Source organism: Schistocerca nitens, chromosome 3, assembly GCF_023898315.1.
Source record: "Schistocerca nitens isolate TAMUIC-IGC-003100 chromosome 3, iqSchNite1.1, whole genome shotgun sequence".
NCBI classification, from domain to species: domain Eukaryota; kingdom Metazoa; phylum Arthropoda; class Insecta; order Orthoptera; family Acrididae; genus Schistocerca; species Schistocerca nitens.
In genome coordinates this window covers 532558113-532579992 of record NC_064616.1, presented here as the reverse complement: position 1 = coordinate 532579992, position 21880 = coordinate 532558113, and the positions used below count along the sequence as shown (strand labels likewise).

The 21880-nt window shown below is 42.9% G+C and overlaps 1 protein-coding gene across 5 annotated transcripts in view; it reads right to left on the bottom strand.

The window, feature by feature from the left end:
- LOC126248450 (single-stranded DNA-binding protein 3) overlaps positions 1 to 21880 on the bottom strand; it is a 377126-nt gene that overhangs the window by 146172 nt on the left and 209074 nt on the right. The gene's annotated exons all lie outside the window — the stretch shown is intronic.

Genomic DNA, 21880 nt, shown 5'->3' with positions numbered 1-21880 from the left:
CTTGACCATATAACCCCACAGCAACAATCAGCGCAAAATGACGCGATTTCTGAAGGCAGCTGGAGATACAGCTTGTACCTTCTGTGAATAGTAGGGGTGTATTTGCTGTAGTTACTAAACTCAAAGTAACGTGCGCTACATGTATTTCACGTACAAATGACAAGAGGACGCTTATTCTACGCGAGCATGCATTGCTTCGTCAAAGTCGGGTGTCAGAATAGTTCATTGTCCTCCTCCGTCGTTAGACTGTGGTACCACTTGCATCGTTTCATTAATCGTTCTAACAGTCATCTAAACACGATCACTTCAGATGTCTCCTCCGTAGATATTTGACGTGGTATGTTCTCCCAGTTTCGCTAAGTTTATATGTGCTTATCTGTTCACGAAAATCTCATCAGCCAAACTTGGACAGGGTACAACGCCATTTCACTTGAGTTTATCGACCGTATGGTTGAACTTGTAAACAAAGACTAAAGTCTTACAGAACTTGACGTCACACTTGACTGTCAGTATACATCTCATGCCATCTGCAGCGCCTTACGGCAATTCCCAGTCCCATAGTCTTGTTCGTCTTTCCCACAATGTAAGCATGTACCTAATAAATCAATCTATTACATCATACAAACAACGATTCGTATTTTCTCCTATTTCATTGGCAGATTTATCCAGCAAAACCTTTCTCCTTCTAACTTTATTTTCTAAAACTGAAACACTATTCTCCACTATCCCTGAACGTGTGTACCATCACCGCGGAAATACCTTGTATGTTTCCTTTACCATAATCACAGTAGAAAATGTTAATTCCCTGGAAATTAGGTCCGACGCAACACAGACATGGTTCAAAAATGGTTCAAATGGCTCTGAGCACTATGGGACTTAACATCGATGGTCATCAGTCCCCTAGAACTTAGAACTACTTAAACCTAACTAACCTAAGGACATCACACAACACCCAGCCATCACCAGGCAGAGAAAATCCCTGAGCCCGCCGGGAATCGAACCCGGCAACACAGACATGGAATACACGCCGACAACAGTTCTGTACTAAACCAGCAAGAGCCCCTTCCTGTTTCGTAGATTAAAACAATAAGCAGTAAGAACGAACTCCTGTCTTTAAACTAGGTTAGCAAACTCTCAGTTATAACCGTTCGCACAAATCATTTTGGTGTGGATTAAGAAAAGTATAAGAATAACTACAGGCATTGAAAACACAGCATTATCTCTGCTACAGTTCAAAGGACTGAAGATACTGACAGTATTCCCTAAATATGTACATAAAAATGAATTATGCATCACCCTCCACACCGAAGTTTCGAAGAATTCTGCACAAAAGTGAAGATGTAATTCAAATGTAATGCACCTTCCAATTTATTGATAACCAAAACCTAACAAATAACTTCTACAATAACCTAGCAAACAAAAATCACGTTTCTTCATTAAGTCCATTGTTTAACAAACTCACTCAGTACCGAGTAACACGTCCACTTGAATGAACTGAAGACTGCAATAACAAGGTAAGCCGTCCACGATTTCATTTAATCATTGTTTGCCTAGTTTATACCATTCTTCAGTGGCAGTTCTGCTTAACGACAGTAGACTTTGTGGTCGATCAGGAAGTCGCACAGCTCCTTTCAATCGAAAACAAGCATATACCATGGGATTTATATCGGAGGAAAATGTACGTTCAGCATAGTGCCTTGATTTACGGGCCGCGCCCTCTCCATTACCGTCTAGAACATCGAGTGGTGTTGTGGAATCATTAACATTACCTGTGTTTTTTAAATGATTCTAGGTGTCTACAGTATCACTCAGACGCACTGCTATTCGACTCGCTTCATTTCAACAAGGACTGTGAATAAGAGAATTCGCAACAATCCGTGTGCGATCAAACGCTGATATTCGTCTTCATGGCAGCGCAGAACGTCCGTACGATGAGGAAATAGTTTCTGTCCGAACAATCAGCCTGATGCTGCTTTATCATCTACCATTACAAGAAAAGTCTTGCACAATTTTTATTTTATTCAATTTAAATACCATGTACGTTTTAATGTTTCAGAAATTAATCTGGAGGAAACCACATTTTGTAGCGAATATTGCAAGCCAGCGGAACATACGAAGCCTGCATCGGAAAACCAGCCACAATGTGGGCAATCGTAAGGGCAGAAATTAATAATCGAAAATGGCAATACGAGTGTAACTGAGTAAATCTACCGTAAATCTCTTACTTACCAACTATATGAACATTATGAATGTACAACTTAGTGATGAAAAAATAAAATTTCTCAAGGAAAAATATTTTACGAGCCCTAAAAAAAACACACAACCAGCTCAACATACTCAAATATGGTCATCATGAACAGTAGCAACTCTGAACCACTTTCAAGTTCGTTCACGCTCTTATTGTCAACATAGATTTTCTCCACATGAGCTGGCAACTTTCTACGGTTGGAGGAAATGCATAGGTGGGGCAGTCAAGTGTCGACAAGCATCACATCCATTTTCAGACTAAGAATTGGCACCTCCGCATGTCACGCCACATGAGCTTTGTGAAGATTGCCTTATCGTTTTACAGAGTCATTTCTTCTCCTAGTTCTCGCCGCACGGAGTGGCCGCCCGGTTAGAGGCGTCATGACAGATTGCGCCGGAGGTTCGTGTCCTATCTCGGGCGTATATATATATATATATATATATATATATATATATATATATATATATATATATATATATATGTGTGTGTTTCTTGTCAGTTTAAGTAGTGTGTGAGTCTAGGGTCCGATGACCTCAGCAGTTTGGCCCCTTAGGAATTCACACTCATTTGAACACTTTCTTAGTTCCCGTGCGAATCGTTTCACATGAAAATCCAGACTACTTAGTTAGATGTCACCCACAATAAGTATGCTTGTGTCTCGACATAGGTCCATTTACGACATTCCGGAGGGACAGTTACGTTTTTACTTCTGTACGCCAGTGCCTTGCGAAAAATCGGAATTGTCTTCGATGGGGACTGGTTCACAATGATATTTGGTAGAATTCAAATGTGTCCTCGTCCGCTGTAAATACACACTTATTCGAAGTGTCCCTGGTCATCAATACAACAGTGAACGCTATGGGTGTTGTTCGATGCAAGCAGAGTCCAAGTTGGTTTCGATAGCCCAATTTGTCATAAATGCTATTGGCAGAGTTGTCCTAATTGCTCTACTGGTGTATGGAACGACACATCGAGAAAATGGGATAATGGCGAAATTATATGTTGCAGTCATTCTACAAAGCGAACAACCAACCAAAATTTAAAGCTGCCAAACACGATGGTAATCAGGTAAGTACCCTGCACTGGATTATCAAAGAAACGGTAACACATGTAACGACTTTTTACCATACTATGTTGTCCTGAGCTACATGTAAAAACGGTGTATAGAATAGGACTGGAAGCTACAACCCTCAGCTACGCTAAAGCCGCCCTCGCGTGAGATGTGAATGCGAATGTAGAAGAGGAAATGGTGAAGTTTTAATACGTCAGTGTGGAATTTCACCTCACAAACCATTCCCAAACCGAAAAGGTCGAGTCACACAAGTCAGATTTTTGGTTCGTCGAGAGAAACCTGGCCAATGTACTGCAAGATTGTTTACTACGCTTAAAGCAGAACTTAGGCGACGCCATGTTGGGTTGCGACGTTTATAGATGAAACCGGTATTTCGTGACTTTTGTAACTTACGTGCTAAGACTATATGCTGTTTCAAAGCACCGGCACACCGAGGATATCTCGAAAATACTTCGTGTTTCATACTATTTGCTATAGAAAAATGACGGAAAACGCCGTATTAGTAGTTAACGACTTTTAATATCTGATGTTTTTCGTATTACAATGTGGTATCGTGCCCCACTCTTCGCTAGGGTGCCTACGGGACGCAGCGTTCTCGGAATCCTATACAACAATTCAATCAAATGACGTTAGTAGTTTTATTTCCCGAAAGCAAGCTGACAATACTTGACTATAGCAAATGTCGCTAGCGAGAGGCGACATGAAAACAATGAAGTCTGATAGTGAAGCACTAAACACGTTGCAGACTCGGGCCGATCTCGGGCTAGCAGGAGTTGCATATATATTCATTGGCTGCAGGGGGCGCGCCTGGTGCGGCGCGGTCCGATTCCGAGCACCATGGGGCGCCCTTTCTTCACCGCCTTCTCTGCTCTTGCGTTCCGCCTCTTCGTTCCGGCGTTTATGGTTACGCCGGAACATACAACTTGCGTGCTATGAAAGTATGCCGGTCATGTGCACTGTCATATTCAAGATTTATCGGAAGCACGTACTTCTTGGTACCAATTTTTATAACTTAACGACAGTTAATGATATAGACATTTTTAGCCTTCAGGACATCCGGAGACCAAAAATCAGAAAAACGTCTGTCAACTGTAGTCTACTGGATAGAGGCATGATTTATGATCTGAAAGGTTGTCTGTCTGTGTCTTGCTGTCAACAAATTTTATTCACCTTTGTATTAACTAAATGATTCTAGGACTGACATATTAAATTAACAGAAGTATGTTCTGGAATACTCGATGTTGTGTATGAATAAGAGCGGTCTCCGTTCAGTAATAAGTTCAATTTGTGAACGTGCCAGGGAAACCTGGACCAATGAATTACAGAATTGCTGTCTACGTCATTGGTTGATTCTTCGCAATTCAGTAGACTGTACAACAATATTACATACAGAACACAGTTAGCACGCGAAAATGGGACACTCGTGCGTTTTAATACACGCAGTGAAAGAGAAGCAGTGCTTATGTATCCTGTTAAACTTAACAATTACCACAATAACACTGCCTAGCCGAAGTGTTTTCCCGCGTATCTGAATAGGCAGTATGCATTATGCCGGAGTTCATGAATCCAAAGTAATGCCACAGCACTTTTTTTTTTAAATATGCTACGATCGCTGACAGATCTAACGTAGCTACTTTATCCGTGCACATTTTCGCAAACAAACTTGAGTTAGCGCATCAGATATAGCCAAAAAATGCCACTGGGAAACCCTGATGTCGCCGAATACGTTAAGGAGCACGTCCCGAGCTACTTACAGGCTTGTCTGAGCGCACACCAAAGGCTTTGGAAACCACGTTTGGCGTGCTTCAAAACGAGAAATATGTTCCGAGAACGGCTTTAAGGGTAATAACCAATCTCGAAAATCGATACCTCAAACTGTTTCACCTGACAACCTGTTTGAGGAGGAAAGCGGTTCTGCCAATAATATCTTCTTTAACAAGAGCTGAAACGTGAGAGCACGTGAGGAGTACTATCCCCGACAGTGAGAAAGGAGATACTAGTGTGCGATTCTGCGCGTTAGTGTCTTTACAGTGGGTGACAAAGTGGCAGGCCATTGCCAATGTGTGTTAGAATCGTCACACATATATGATTTGAAGGGTAATAAATATGCAATAGACAGTATCCACAGAATTTTATCTTTCATTTGATGTTTGTATCCAGTGACAAATGGTTCAAATGGTTCTGAGCACTATGGGACTTAACTTCTGTGGTCATCAGTCCCCTAGAACTTAGAACTACTTAAACCTAACTAACCTAAGGACATCACACACATCCATGCCCGAGGCAGGATTCGATCCTGCGACCGTAGCAGTCGCGCGGTTCCGGACTGCGCGCCTAGAACCGCTAGACCACCACGGCCGGCGTTTCCAGTGACAGTTGAGATCCTTACACGTGTTACTGTTTCACACATTTCATAGTGTACTTTACGGCAACAAAGTGTACATACTGTATTAAGTTTACAACCTTTACCTACGTCTCAACGCGACTTATTTACCGTGGACCAACTTCTGTACACCTTTGCCGCAGAATTCTATCGCCAGCGACTTCAATCGAGATTCGATAGCGTCAGATATACCCTGAGCTATAAACGGGATTCATAAACGCATACTTTGTTATATGAGTACTTATTAACTCGAGTAGGTCAACTTGACGTTTGCCCTTCGGCGTAAGGAATCATGAACTCTGACGTTGACCTGGTCTTTGGTGGGCGTTCCGGCACGAATTGAAGACGTGGTCCTGCAGTATCTGCTCTTCACTGAATGGATTGGCACATAAAAATTCATTCAAGCGTCCCCATAACCGTAAGTATGGGAATTTAGATCTGGGGAACGGGGATGCCTATGTGTGACGGCGTCTCCGACCAATCCAAGGGTTCTAAAATATCAGCTGGAGGTGTTCACGCACACGGCTGCAAAAATGCGATGGTGCGAGGCGAGGTCTTCCACTGCTCACTTTTTCGGGTCCTAGAGGACCTCTGCTTCTTAGACACTAGGAAGTTGGCCTAATAGCTTGTCGTATGGTATACCATGACGTGGCTAATATGGTGGGAACGCGTCCTCGGATTACGTCCATTGCTAATGGTTCCAATGGCTCTGAGCACTATGGGACTTAACATCTGAGGTCATCAGTCCCCTAGAACTTAGAACTACTTAAACCTAACTAACCTAAGGACATCACACACATCCATGCCCGAGGCAGGATTCGAACCTGCGACCGTAACGGTCGCGCGGTTCCAGACTGAAGCGACTGGAACCGCTCGGTCACAATCCATTGCTAACAAGTGGTGGAAAAGAGAAAATGTGCTCATCTATCCTTACGCACTACCAGTAAACACAAAAGTGAAGTCATTTTTGTAAGTGAGTATATTATCACCATGAACATCCAACGCTGTGGCTAATTTATTACACGATTAGATACATTAACACGACAAACTACAGTGCAATATAAAACTGAACACAAAACGGACGCAGACTACCTATTTCACTAATAATGAGTACCTAGAGAACTATGATACAGAAAGATATCATCAAAATAATATGTTGGCATCAACGACTATCTTGGTATCTGGAACCAAATGTATTGCAGCCCTCATGTTCAGATCTCATAGTTTGAGTTTACTACGGCATGGTTATAGGAGGTTTTTTCCTTTTTCCTTTTGTTTCGATGAGTACTACTATCTCTCAAAGTATTTGACACTTAAACTACCAAAATAGTCCCTCCACAATATGACTTACTTAATGGAGCGTTGTCATAACGTAAGAGCTCGTGAGGGTCAGAGATTGGTGGGGGCGATAGGGCAGTTAGGAAAGAAAATTATAATCTTTACAAACCAAGCCGAGTTATATACACATTGTGTTTTCTTTAGCTCTTTCGCCAATACGGGGACATTGGAACCCATAGGAAACAAAGAGAAACTGTCCAAGGAACCTTCAGGGGCTTTCTTGTGAAAAAATTTTGCCAAATCAAATTTTTGGTCAAGCGTGAGTTGTCCATGAAAAAAGGAGTAAAAGTAGCAAATTTTTTATGTGAATCGACTCAGTTTCGTGTACTGGAACGTTGTATAACAACAACAACAATAATAATAATAATAATAATAATAATAATAATGTTAACAGTTTAATACCATTATCCACAGACATTTTTTAATTCATTCATGAATCGGTGTAGCTATTATCGTTAATAAGTTTGTCGAGTTGGCACTAAACATCTATTGCCGGACGTTTTGTTAAAAATCGGCGAGGGTATATTGCCAAAATGGAGTGGATTAGTGACTCTGCCGGAGAGCCTTTGTCTGACTGTCCCTCCGGTGGAAAAACTTCGTCTCGTTTATGGAGATTTATCTCAAATAATACTAAACGAGAATTCTTGACTTTGTGAACGAGCAATACTGATGCCCATAATTATCAAGCGGCTGCTATAAACCAGAGTATTTTGGAAAAAATTGATGAGAATGAGGCGATAGATCGATTCATAAATAAATTCTGGACTGGATCAATGCTACCACTTATTCGATAGAGTTTCTTAACTCTTTTTCTGCATCCGAATTTCCCGCGCATAACATCGCTCTGAAAGTGAGTATTCCGATTATGCTGCTTCGGCACTTAATCCCTCCGAGGCCGTGTAATGGAACTCAACTTGAAGTGGTATCGCTTCGTAATGACCATATAGGACAGGCGCTTCGAGCCGCGTGTGTCGACCACAGAACTAACTGTTTCTCACATGAGCAATTCTACGTATCTTGCTCGCAGGTCACTATCGCAGACAAATTGTTTATAATGGCTCCTATGGGCAAAACACCACATGTTGTACACAAAGAAGTTCTTTAACTAATTTCTTTAAATACAACACTAGTTTTCTTCCCCTATGCAGATCTGTTGGTATTTCAAACTTCAAATATCTGTATCTGTGCTTACAATCAAGTCTTTACCGTTGCGCCCTTTTGACAGCTTCACCTCCAGTTTATTTTCAAATATTCTTCAAGATCTTTAAAAATTCATGCGGGTTCGAGATCCTCGCGGGCAAAAGCTAGTTGTTTGTAACACACATTACCAGGACTCGCGTTCATTTTTCAGGCTACCGTGACCATGAGCCAGGACGTTTACTTCAATATTCTCGGTGAGAAAGTATTGTTTCCTCTACATGTTCATGCTGAGATGCCGTGGACACTCATCATCCAAGATAACAACAGCCGCCTTCACGGGGCTGCACGCATACGTTCCTGGTTTGACGAACACACTACAGTGTTGCAACCCGAGTGGCCTGGTGAATAACCCGCTCTCAAACCCATAAATAATGTCTAGGACTATTTGGAACAGTCAGCGAACCGTAGCAATCAACACCACTCCAATTCTGTAGCTCTACAAGATCTTGTCAATGTGTGGCTCCAGCTGGTATTGGATTGAATTGTTTGGGAGAGGAGACCAGACAGCGAGCTCATCGGTCTCATCGGATTAGGGAAGGACGGGGAAGGAAGCCGGCCGCGCCCCTTCAAAGGAACCACCCCGGCATTTGCCTGGAGCGATTTAGGGAAATGACAGAAAACCTAAATCAGGATGGCTGGACGCGGGATTGAACCGTCGTCCTCCCGAATGCCCAGCTGGTATTAGCACACCTCAAGAAACTTCTGGATTCTAATCCTCGCCGATCTGGAAAAAAAAGAAAGATCAGAGTTTATCGTTCCACTGACAGCGGGACCATTAGAGATGAACCGACGATTTGAGGCCACTATAATGTCTGAAGATGGTTTTACACAGTGTTATTCAAGTTACGTCTTATGGCGACGACAACTTTTTTGTCTGTTGTACTTCATTGCAAGGCTATCGTAAACGCCAAAGGTGGAGGCGTATTTTTTTTACACATTCCGAAAGAGAAATAAGCATCAAAGATGGGCCCAGAATGGTAACCTGGGCGGGACTAACTTTCGTCACTTAACCTCTCACTCTTTGACGTCATTCGATTCGCACATTGCTGTACACTGAGGTGACAAACGTCATGGAATACCTCCTAATATCGAGTCGAACCTCCTTTGCCGGGCGTACTGCAACAACTCGACGTGGCACAGACTCAACAAATCGTTGCAAGTCTCTAGCAGAAATATTGAGCCCTACTGCCTCTTTAAAAATGGTTCAAATGGCTCTGAGGACTATGGGACTTAACTTCTGAGTCATCAGTCCCGTAGAACTTAGAACTACTTAAACTTAACTAACCTAAGGACGTCACACACATCCATGCCCGAGGCAGGATTCGAACCTGCGACCGTAGCGGTCGCACAGTTCCAGACTGTAGCGCCTAGAACCGCTCGGCCACCCCTGCCGACCTGCCACTTTAGACGCCCATAACGGCGAAAGTGTAGCCGGTGCAGGATTTTGTGCACGAACTGATCTCTCGATTATGTTCCATAAATTTTCGATGGTATTTATCTCAGCCCATCTAGGTGAATAAATTATGCGCTAGAATTTTCCAGAATGTTCTTCAAACCAGTCGTGATCAACTGTGGCCCGGTGACATGGCGCATTGTCATTCGCACATGAAGTCCATGAATGGCTGCGAGTGTCTCCAAATAGCCGAAAATAACCATTTCCAATCAATGATCGGTCCCACTGGACCAGAAGACCTAATCCATTCCATGTAAACACAGCCCACACCATTTGGAGCCATCACCAGCTTCCACATTGCCGTGTTGACAACTTGGGTCCATGGCTTCGTGGTGCTGCGTCACACTACAACCCTACCAACAGCTCTTACAAACTGAAATTGGGACTCATCTGACGAGGCCATGGTTTTCCAGTCGTCAAGGAACCGCGTAGGGTAGCCGCGCGGTCTGGGGCGTCCTGTCACAGTTCGCGCGGCTCCTCCCGTAGGAGGTTCGAGACCTCCCTCGGGCATGTGTGTGTGTGTGTGTGTGTGTGTGTGTGTGTGTGTGTGTGTGTGTGTGTGTCCTTAGCGTAAGTTAAGTTAGATTAAGCTGTGTGTAAGCTTCGGGACCGATGGCCTCAGCAGTTTGATCCCATTGGATATTACCACAAATTTCCAAATTCCCAGTCGTCAAGGGCCCAACCGATATGGAGAAGAGCCCAGGAGAGGCGCTGTAAGCGACGTTGTGCTATAAACAACGGTTTTCACGTCGGTCGTCTGCTGCCATAGGTCATTAACGACAAATTTGGCCGCACTATCCTAACGGATACGTTCATCGTACATCCCACATTAATTTCTACTGTATTTCACGCACTGGCGCTTGTCTCTTAGCACAGACAAATCTATGCAAACACTTCTACTCTCGGTCGTTAAGTGAAAGCTGTGGGCTACTGCGTTGTCCGCGGTAACAGATAATTCCTGAAATTTGGTGTTCTCGCCAAATTTTTGACACTGTGAATCTTGGAATATTGAATTACCCATTTCCCAAATGTAATATCCCATGCGTCTTGCTCCTACTGCCATTCCACGTTTAAAGTCTTGATTTCCGTGAGGCCCGAATAACGTTGGAAACTTTGACAGCTCCGCTAATGCACTGCCCTTTCATACCTTGTGTACGCAATACTACCACCACCTGTATATGTGCATGTCGCTAGCCAATGAGTTGTCACCTCAGTGTATAATTGGTGAATCTGGTAAGACAGCAGTCAGTCTTCGACATGCTCGCCGACGTTTACATCGCATTTATAGATGACGTCCTACTATCTACACTGAAATGCCAAAGAAACTGGTACAGGCATGCGTATTCAAACACAGAGATATGGCGCTGCGGTCGGCAACGCCTATAGAAGACAACAAGTGTCTGGCGCAATTGTTAGATCGGTTACTGCTGCTACAATGGTAGATTATCAAGATTTAAGTGAGTTTGAACGTGTATTTCACGCACTGGCGCTTGTCTCTTAGCACAGACAAATCTATGCAAACACTTCTACTCTCGGTCGTTAAGTGAAAGCTGTGGGCTACTGCGTTGTCCGCGGTAACAGATAATTCCTGAAATTTGGTGTTCTCGCCAAATTTTTGACACTGTGAATCTTGGAATATTGAATTACCCATTTCCCAAATGTAATATCCCATGCGTCTTGCTCCTACTGCCATTGGCTCTGAGCACTATGGGACTTAACATCTATGGTCATCAGTCCCCTAGAACTTAGAACTACTTAAACCTAACTAACCTAAGGACAGCACACAACACCCAGCCATCACGAGGCAGAGAAAATCCCTGACCCCGCCGGGAATCGAACCCGGGAACCCGGGCGTGGGAAGCGAGAACGCTACCGCACGACCACGAGATGCGGGCCCTACTGCCATTCCACGTTTAAAGTCTTGATTTCCGTGAGGCCCGAATAACGTTGGAAACTTTGACAGCTCCGCTAATGCACTGCCCTTTCATACCTTGTGTACGCAATACTACCACCACCTGTATATGTGCATGTCGCTAGCCAATGAGTTGTCACCTCAGTGTATAATTGGTGAATCTGGTAAGACAGCAGTCAGTCGTCGACATGCTCGCCGACGTTTACATCGCATTTATAGATGACGTCCTACTATCTACACTGAAATGCCAAAGAAACTGGTACAGGCATGCGTATTCAAACACAGAGATATGGCGCTGCGGTCGGCAACGCCTATAGAAGACAACAAGTGTCTGGCGCAATTGTTAGATCGGTTACTGCTGCTACAATGGTAGATTATCAAGATTTAAGTGAGTTTGAACGTGGCGTTATAGTCGGCGCACGAGCGATGGGACATAGCATCTCCGAGGTAACGATGCAGTGCGGATTTTCCCGTACCACCATTCCACGAGTGTACTGTGAAGATCAGGATTCCGGTGAAACATCAAATCGCCGACATCGCTGAGGCCGGAAAAGGACCCAACAAGAACGGGACCAACGACGACAAGAGAAGCGTTCAACGTGACAGAAGTGCAACCCTTTCGCAAATTGCTGCAGATTTCAGTGCTGGGCCATCAAAAAGTGTCATTGTGCGAACCATTCAACGAAACATCATCTATATGGGCTTTCGGAGCCGAAGGCCCACTCGTGTACCCTTGATGACTGCACGACACAGCTTTACACCTCGCCTGGGCCCGTCAACACCGACGCTGGACTATTGATGAGTGGAAACATGTTGCCTGGTTGGACGAGTCTCCTATCAAATTGTATTGAGCGGGTGGACGTGTACGGGTATGGAGACAGCCTCATGAATCCATGAACCCTGCCTGTCAGCAAGTTACTGTTCAAGCTGGTGTGAGCTCTGTAATTGATGTACATTGTGCATTCCGACGTACTTGGGCAATTCCAACATGACAATGCGACACCCCACACGTCCACAATTGCTACGGAGTGGCTGCAGGGGCGCACTTCCGTGTTTAAACACTTCCGCTGGCCACCACACTCCCCAGACGTGAGCGTTATTGAGCATATCTGGAATGCCTTGCAACTTGCTGTTCAGAAGAGATCTCCACCCACTCGTACTCATACGAATTTATGGACAGCCCTGCAGGATTCATGGTGTTAATTCCTTCCAGTACTACTTCAGACATTAGTCGAGTCCATGCCACATTGTTCCGCAGCCCTTCTGCGTGCTCGCGGGGACCCTACACGATATTAGACGGGTGTGCCTCTATCTTTGGCTCTTCAGCGTACAACATTGTGTTGGGTGTCGAGACGGAGTATAATATGAATGTTGATTCAGCTAAGCCTGTTGTTGTGTTGCATGGTCAGACTTTGTTTCACTTTCCTTTGACTGGTGTTAAGTCAATCCTGGACAAGCATGGTTAACTGTGGCTACTGTTCCTGTCGACGCTGGTCTACGACCTATTGCTACTAGTCTGGAGAGCTTGCCTTCACGCGATGTTCTTGTTTATAAGACTTGTGATTACTCAATCTTAAATTACGATCCGTAGTGACACAGCCGGTAATTTCTGTGTTGACGAAACACTGTGTGTGAGAACTCGTCGATTGCGTAAATTTATAGATGACTACGCTCAGGAGTTGCAGTGACAGATCGTTTCAGAGCAAAGCTGCAGAACATTTGGTGTAAATTCCCTTATCAGGCTTTATAGAATAGGAGAGGTCAGTTTGCCAGCTACGAAATGTGGTAGTACGCGACCTACTGGTACAGGGGATAAATACGCCTCAGACATGTATATGCCGGATAATGTTTTGAGGGATGGGATACATGCGCCATGGTTCAAAAGCCATGTTGGAAAGCTGCTACGAAGCAACGGGATTTTGATTGCATATTAAGAGAAGTTGATGCCTTGTTGAAAAATTATTAACAAAGCCAATATGAACCTAACAAAAGCAACGCGAGAAGCGTTTTCACTTAGCTCGAAAGTAAAATTTGCGCTCACACCTGACTGAATATCCTATAAAGTTGTGGTCTTACATAAGGTGAGTGAAGGGATTAACATAGTCTATTCAGTTGTTCAGTGTCCACACTGGCACCGAAACTAGGGGTTCCTCTTTTTCTTTGTCTCACGAACTCCAGTATGGTATACAGTGATTCAAGTAACTAAAATCGCTGAACTGTGGAACGATATCTAGATCAGATAAGATTCTAACATGATTGTAACACAGTTTACGAACTGTTTATTGGGAGTCGCTGGAGCAGCGAATGGTACCCAACGACTGGAAAAAAAGTCAGGTCATTCTCGTTTTAAATACGACTCTTCTGACTAATATACGTAATTACAGACCTATATCGCTGACAACCATCTGTAGTAGGGTTTGGAACACATTTCACGCTGACGTACTATGACCTTTTTGGATTACTAAGATCAACTCTGAAGTAGTCAACATGGATTCCTCAAACAACGAAAATATGAAACCCAGATAGCTCTGCTCGTGTATAAGAGGAGGCAGCAGAAGATCCTGGCGTCCAGGTTGATGTGTTCCCTGAGTTCCGGAAGGTATTCGATACAGTTCCACTTTGTCGCTTAAAAACAACGTAAAAGCTTACCGATTACATGACCAGATTTTGTTACTGGATTCCGGACTTCGTAGCGGATGAACGGCTAACAGGGCGAAACCATCCGATACAAAATTGTTCAATAGCCCTTCAAAATGGTTCAAATGGCTCTGAGCACTATGAGACTTAACTTCTGAGATCATCAGTCGCCTAGAACTTAGAACTAATTAAACCTAACTAACCTAAGGACATCACACACATCCATGCCCGAGGTAGGATTCGAACCTGCGACCGTAGCGGTCGCTCGGCTCCAGACTGTAGCGCCTAGAACCGCACTGCCACTCCGGCCGGCCAATAGCCTTTACTGCTCACAACAAACATAAATGATTTTACGGATAACGTCAGCATCTCCGTGAGGCTGTTCGCTTACGATGCTGGTGCCTGTAGGAAAATTGCCATAGCCAGAAAGATGAAGCGAAATGCACGAGGATCTGAAAAAAAAGGAGAGAGAGAGAGAGAGAGAGAGAGAGAGAGAGATGAACACCATGAATACGATTAGTTGGAAAACAAATCTTCCACGCGGACTTTTCACGTAATTTGTATTCTAACACAAATCTGTTGTGTAACCATATCAACACTTTTGGAACTGTCAAATGTGGTTTATCCTACGGCATACCAACCGTGGACCAACCTAAGATGTGTTTCGGCGATATCATGAAAGCCTTTTGATTATAATTTTATCATTTCAGGTTCTTTTTAATAAACAAATTAAAAACCCATGTGCCTGGTTACTGCTCTACACCAACAATATGCATCCAACGACGATTTCGTTTGGAACTGGTGCCACACACTTGGGAAATATCGTAGACTGGTGTTTTGAAAGAAACCTTTTCTTTTGATGGACAGCTTGCATTTTTCTAGTAGCCTACCAATGAATCCACGTCTTCCATCTGCTTTATCTTCGACTGAACTCATACGATAGTTACTCTACATATCCCTACAAAGTATTGTAAACTAGTATTTGTACGATTCCAATTGCGACTCACTGCTATTGTGCTCATAGAGTACTAACTTTTTTCGTTTTGTTGAGCTCACAAATTTACATATCTAAAACATTGCAAGCAAATTATCAATCTCTGCATCCCTTTGAAATCTCATAAAGATCTGACTGGACAATACTTCATTATAGACAACTATATAATTCATGAAAACTCTGAGTTAATTGTTATGTGCATCGTCATTAATGCACAACAAGAACAGCAGGGGTCCCAATACTCTTTCCTAGGGCATGCCTGAAGATGCTTCTACATCTGTCGATGACTCCACGTAGGATTAATGGAAGAGATGGATAAAACCGCACGAAGAACAGCGCATTTCTTCCTGGTTCATTTAGTAAATCCGAGAAAGTTACCGAACAACTCATCGTACTCCAGAGGCAGATGATATCAAAAAGTCGTGGTGCTTCACTGTAAAAATTCTAAGACCGAGAAATATATAGACAACATGCTACATCCTACCACATTAATGTCGCTAAATGACTACAATGAGAAAATCAGAAGAATTACAGTTCATATGGAGGCCCACTGACAGTCATTGTTCCCATGCACCATTCGCGTATTGTACAGTCATCCATACACAAAGAATAACTGGCTAAAAGCTTAACACTAGACGTAGAAACTCCGTCTGCCTGCGACTACAGCACAGAATTCAATATTAACAAATTGTTCGTTGGTACTACATAACAAATAATTCCTTGGTGTAACTTAACACAGCGTCTCGCAAGTATTGTGAGATCTGAGCGATCTCCTGATCTCAGGACGGAATGGAAGAAAATACTGAGAAAGAGAGTGCTTACACATTAGAATATTGGAAGAAGTGGCAACAGCGGGAAGTGCTTTATCACCAAGGTTGGAGTTTAAGCACGGCGGAGTGTTCTCGGCTACCTGCGGCGGCGGTGGCGGCAGAGCCCTCTACTCGCCCTTCCCCACCCCGCCACGGTTCATTGTGGAATTTTGGCCCCGGTCAGTCAATTCGTCGGCGCGCATTCACGGCGTTCCCGCCGCAACACTGCTGGGTCTAACCCGTCACAAACCTTACCGCATATCATGTGTGAAGCAGCCGTTCTCTTACACGCAACTGTAATTATTAGTCTTCACAAATATATACATCACTGCGATGCTCAGACAGAGCGGCGTTTGCCAGATAAACAAAAGCTGTTTCCACTGGTTATTTACAGACAGCTCGCGTGTCGACTGACAAATGAACTATCGTTCAGATCTTCAAGGAGACTCGTGTAATTAGACGGTTCCAAATTAAGTTTTATTTCTTATTTACTATTCGCGATAAAATATGATTCCAAACAAGTACTAATCGATGTGTTCAATTTCTTCTTCCTGCTTATAAAGTAAAAAGCATATTTAATTTGATGTTTATTAGATTTACAAGTGTGACAAAAGTTTAGAATTTCTCTTTCAACTTAAAATCATCACCTTTTCTCGTGGTTCTCCCGTGCAGTCAAGTATTTCACTATATACAGAATTCACATCGTTTTAAGTAATAACAGAAGCGCGCGGGGGGGGGGGGGAGAACCATTTTGAGATTTATTAGTCTTTACGTATTTACCCGTTTTACCGAATCCGTGAGGCATTTACAAACAAAATTTTCGGATTTAATAATGTATCATTTACACTAGTATCATCGAACTTTTAATAGCATTCGCCGTTGTCACGAGTTAATCAGGGTGGCACCGAAAATCCGGGCAATCAGTATCTATTCCTGATGAGACGGTTGCAACTGTCTCGAGACCGAGGATGTTAGCAAAGCTAACATGGTAAGAAAAATCTAGTAACGTTCTGTTGATCTCCACTGGAATGTTGTTAACACTACGCTGCGTCGAAGAGCATCACGATTTCTCAATCTGTGTTTATCAACAATGGGCCACATTATTTGAAATTACCTTAGTCATGTAACGTATACTAATGATTACAATAATTGTCCCGGTGAACAAGTCCTGTTAAATATGGATACTATTCAGTCAGATAGGCCGTGTAAGTTATTATCTGCGTAAAATATTTTAATACAGATACCAGGAACACACTTTCCAACGTTCTGAAGTGGGTTATTAAAGTAGGTGAACTGTAAATGAATGTGCTTTATAGTATAGACCTATAACATTATGTGAGTAATGACGCTGCGCGAGACAAGTCATTGTTGGTTGCCTTCAGTGTGATCTCCAGTAGAGTATGCATTTCCATACGCAAAATCCATTTTCACAGCGTCTAACCTCTGGATTCCTAACATATTTTAACAGTAATTTGTTTTCTACATCTAAATCGATACCCTGCATATCACATTTAAGTTCAAATGGTTCAAATGGCTCTGAGCACTATGGGACTTAACATCTGTGGTCATCAGTCCCCTAGAACTTAGAACTAATTAAACCTAACTAACCTAAGGACATCACACACATCCATGCCCGAGGCAGGATTCGAACCTGCGACCGTAGCAGTCGCGCGGTTCACATTTAAGTGCCTGGCAAAGGGTTCATCGAATCACCTTCACAATTCCCAATTATTCCAATCTCGTAGAGCGCGCGAAAAGAACGAACACACATCTTTGCGTACGAGCTCTGACTTCGCTTATTTTATCATGGTGATCGTTTCTCTCTATGTATGTCGGTGTCAACAAAATATTTTCGCATTCGAAGGAGGAAGTTGATGATTGAAATTTCGTGGGAAGATTCCGTCGCAACGAAAAACGCCTTTCTTTTAACGCTGTCCATCCCAAATCCTGTATAATTTCAGTGACACTCTCTCCCATATTTCGCGATAATACAAAAAATGCTGCCCTACTTTGAACTTTTTGGATGTACTCCGTCAATCCTATCTGGTAAGGATCCCACACCGCGCAGCAGTATTCTAAAAGAGGACGGACAAGCGTAGTGCAGGCAGTCTCCCTAGTAAATTTGTTCTTTGGTTCGCCTTCCCCACAACATTTTCTATGTGTTCCTTCCAATTTAAGTTGTTCGTAATTGAAATTACTAGGTATTTAGTTGAATTTACGGCCTTTAGATTTGACTGATTTATCGTGTAACCGAAGTTCAACGGATTCCTTTTAGCACTCATTTGGATTACCTCACACTTTTCGTTATTTAGGGTCAAATGCCAATTTTCGCACCATAAATATATCTTTTCTAAACCGCTTTGCAATTTGTTTTGATCTTCTGATAAGTTTAATAGTCGATAAACGACAGTGTCATGTGAACAACCTAAGACGGCAGCACAGATTGCCTCCTAAGCGTTTATGCTGATAAGGAACAGCAAAAGGCCTATAACACTGCCTTGGGGAACGCCAGAAAACACTTCTGTTTTACTCGATGACTTTCCTTCAGTTACTACGAACTGTGATCTCTCTGACAGGAATCCAGTCACGTAACAGACGATATCCCATAGGCATGCAATTTCACTACAAGCCACTTGTGTGCTACTGTGTCGAAAACTTTCCGGAAATCCAGAAATACGGAATCAATTTGAAATCCCTTGTCGACAGCACTCAGCACTTCGTGAGAATAAAGAACTAGTTGTGTTTCACAAGAACGATATTTTCTAAATCCGTGTTGACTTTGTGTCATTAGACCGTTTTCTTCGAGGTAATTCATAATGTTTTCCTACTGAAAACAGTGGAGGATATTTTCGTAAACATTAAACCCTAACCAAATTTAACCACCATGGTCATCGAGATTCTCTCTCTCTCTCTCTCTCTCTCTCTCTCTATAATAGAGGGAAACATTCCACGTGGGAAAAATATATCTAAAAACACAGATGATGTGACTTACCGAACGAAAGTGCTGGCAGGTCGATAGACACACAAACAAACACAAACATACACACGAAATTCAAGCTTTCGCAACAAACTGTTGCCTCATCAGGAAAGAGGGAAGGAGAGGGAAAGACGAAAGGATTTGGGTTTTAAGGGAACGGAAAGACTTACCTTAGGGGGAAAAAAGGACAGGTATACACTCGCACTCGCACTCGCACACACACACACACACACACACACACACACACACACACACACACACACACACATATATATATATATATATATCCATCCGCACATACACAGACACAAGCAGACATGCGGACAAACGCATCCCGCTATAATAACCTACAGAATTACACTTAACGAAGGATTACTCTTCGGGCTCTCCAATATAATGACACGACAGATATGAGCAGGCGTTCACCAAACGTGACACTGAAAACTGTACTGTGAAATATCGCATTAACCTCAATGGTGACATAGGCATTCCACCACCACTGTAGTCTAGCATGAAGCTCGACTCATCGGACGAATATTTGCGTTGCACAACGCCTCGCTGTTGCCTCTGCTGATAAGGTAGTCGCAGCCAGAAGCTTCTTGGGTTCGGCGTCACGAATTTTGTGTATCGACCGTTTCAAATGACATCGTCGACTGTAATTTATGACTCCATTCAAACTCCTTCTTCCCAATTCTGGGCGAATGAATGTATGTATGTATGAATGTATGTATGTACAAGAACAAGGTGCAAAGTTCTCAACATGACAGTGAAAGACTGTTTTCAAAAACAAACTTTTCGACGTAATTCACTGATTTTTCAGTGTGTGTATGTATCTCCACTTAAGTGCATCTCAGCAAACTCTACGAGACACATCTACGACTGCTACAGCCCCTTCAATGGTCTCAATTAGTTTTGATCTGGTAATGAGTGGACTTTAAAAAGTGTCGGATCTGCTGGTTGTTTCAAATATTTGTACTTCATCAGATCCCTCACCCTCACAGTCCCTTTTCGCGTTACGTGCACTGTCCTACGATAAGATGATTTTTCCTCTCTTCCAGTTGATAAAGTTTGGCGTAAAATTTTCCAGTTATTTTAGTCTTTGTGAGGTAATCAGTACGAAGAATCCATTTGGCTTGTTATTCAATGGTTAAAGAGAATTGTTGGAAAGTAGATTGATAATCCTATTACAAAGTTTAAAACATTTTACCACTTTAAAAATTATGTATTTACATATCTGAAAGCGAAGTTCATTCTTTGGCCACAACGCTGACGATTCACATACCCCGGGTTCCCGGGTTCGATTCCCGGCGGGGTCAGGGATTTTCTCTGCCTCGTGATGACTGGGTGTTGTGTGATGTCCTTAGGTTAGTTAGGTTTAAGTAGTTCTAAGTTCTAGGGGACTGATGACCATAGCTCAGAGTCATTTGAACCATTTGATTCACATACACGGACAAATGAGTTAAGACAGGGTCGACGACCAAACAAATGCAGAATGAGAACAGATCCATCTAGTGGTAATTGCTGAAGCTCTTGGGCGATGTTGGGGAAGGTACATCAGGCCAATAAGTTAAACGACGCTTAACTTTCCCGATTGTCAAACTAAAGGGACTCGACAATTAGCCAGTTGAGTGTTTCCGCAGGCCAGCTGGGTGGCAGGAACAGTGGTGGAGAGATCCATAATGACGTTTTCGTTACATATGGAAACTCGATTTTAGACGGTGCTTGAAGAACGTGAGGGGGAATAAAGCAACTCAGTCTTGTGGAAGGAGTGGAGGAAATTAAGCAATTCGTAAATGAGAGCGACTGGAAGATGCACATCAATGTTTGCATAAATTCGTGCGATCTCTGTATTATGAACTATCTCTTAAAACCCTACAAAACAGGAAATTGGGCTTCCTTTTTGAAGGAACAATCCCAGCACACGCTGGAAGTGATTTAGTAAAACAATGGAAAAGCTAAATCTGGTCGGCCATAGGGGAACTTTAAACTAGCTTTTCCCACACTGGAGTCTGTGTGACAACTTGTTTACGTAAATAAATAACAAAAAAAGAAAAGAGAAAGAAATAGTGCCGCCATGCCCATATTTGTGAGAGCTTTCGAACAGTATCTACTGCGACCTGGATCTACACGCAGATATGCAAAGGAATCACTGAAATTGCATCAATGCAGTTCAAAGGTTACCGTTAACCGCGTAGTTAATTTTCAGCCCTGCGGTATGTGTTCGATCTATTGTACATAACTACAGCACATCCATGTAAAGGTATAATTTTCTTTCTATCAATGAAAATTATCGCACTCATCTTCTGTGGTAACCTATTAATTCAATTATCTGTCGTGACGTCAACAAACTCCGCGTGATTTATTTGATTAAATCTCAGAGCAGAGCTGAATCTATGAGCAGTCAGCTGCTGACCTCTGCGCATACCAGTCTTGTCAGCTTGGAAGAGGAATGCCTGGAGGTGGCGAGGAGGGTGGCGCAAGAAACGGGGGGGGGGGGGGGGGATTAGCAGCTTCTAACATCGTCCTTCGTTCCGATCAAAACAGAATTCATCTTTTGCAATGTAAGTAAACTCACAGAAATATCTTGTATAACCTTCGATTAGGTATCAATCCAGTATCCGTCCGAAGCTCTTTCAGTAAACGCATGGAACTATTCTTCGGTGTTCGTAACTATGGTCTAACAGAAACAATTTTTTGGAAGTTATTTTCTCAGACAACAGCCTTTACAGCCTATGGAATGTCATTTGCTGCAAAAATGGAGGGTGGTGGCGATGGAAATTTGTCATTCAGCGACAGAACGTTACTGCTCGCAACATAGCAGTAATGTTATACTTCTCTGCTACTTCATGCGTTCGGA